A 1,361-nucleotide genomic window follows, 5' to 3' on the forward strand; every position below is an offset into this window, starting at 1 on the left:
TACAGGGATATTTTTGCGCGCTTCCAAACTATGCGGAGAAAGCAGAACTTAGCAAGTGCTCTTGGTATCCAAAAAGAAAATTTGGGGTAACCACGCACTTTTCGAAAAAGAACGCCATACGGTGCTTTGTATTTTAAAGCTTTTTACAAATATTGTTGATTAATTATCTTCGAAAAATGCGTGGTTACCTCCAATTTTCTTTTTTGGGTTTCAATAACACTTGTTATTAAGATCTGCTTTTCCCGCGTATTCATTAAACCGTGCAAAAACACGTTAGAATTAGTAGGCACCGTCCCTAATATAGACACCTTAGAAATTCAGGTGGCTTCAACAAGATTCAAACCTATGACCTCTGCGATGCTGGTGCATTAATGCTCTACCAACTGTGCTATGATGCCCCTCAGTAATGCGAGAAGGTCAATGTGATTGGTTCATGTGTTCCTGTGAATGGACTCATCTTTAAGTTAGATATCAGCATCTGCATGGCTCTTTTATGTCAGAGTTGTGATAGCATTGTCACCTCTTGGAGGTATATTTTTTTAGAGACCAGAGCAGAGTGTTGTTCAAGGTTTTCTGCTTTTCCCGCATAGTCAGTAAACCGCGCAAAAATACCTTTGAATTAGTAGGCACCGTCGTTAAGTGGCATAAGCGTGCCGGGGGCAGACATAAATTAATTAAGATCCCTCTGGAAGATTTTCCGAGGAATACGTCCGATAATTTTGACAACTACCTAAGATTTCAGTGGTAAATTGCACAAAAACAGATGTCAAATCCGGTGAATGAAATGAAGATATTTGTCTTTTATCATCAAAATCGATTGAACTTGGATCAACTTGATCCAATTCCCTCTGGACTAAATTACCTTGATCTTCTTTACACTGTGATTGGAGAATTCTTACTTTATTTTTGTGGAGACCGTCGTTATGCCCACTGCACATAAACAGGCTGTAATCCGTTCTAGGGTTTTCGACAGCTTTTCAAAGTATCGGATTTGATAATGAAAGAACCGGACTTGGGAGAGAACCCTCAAGGAGGCCTGGGTCTCCTATAAATTACTATAAATGAAAAATAACACAAGGCGCCAATAAACATTGTGAAGCAATGCATTTTAAATTTGACTTGACGGTTCGCATGCTACAACATACATTTTGGCCTCGTGTGTTATTTTTTAAATTAAACTTCGATGGCCGAAGAACAAGAGTCTCTACGATACTATGAATGAAACACTCAGTAATGCTGTTTACATTCTTGAGACTGGAGGAAAAAAAAATTAACAAATGCCAAACGATCGATTATTCCATTTAGTAAGAAAAATAAGGCGATGTGACTTCTTGTTAGTTTGAAGGATTTACTGCGCACGA

The sequence above is a fragment of the Montipora capricornis genome, chromosome 11 (genome assembly GCF_036669925.1).
Source record: "Montipora capricornis isolate CH-2021 chromosome 11, ASM3666992v2, whole genome shotgun sequence".
Classification (NCBI taxonomy): domain Eukaryota; kingdom Metazoa; phylum Cnidaria; class Anthozoa; order Scleractinia; family Acroporidae; genus Montipora; species Montipora capricornis.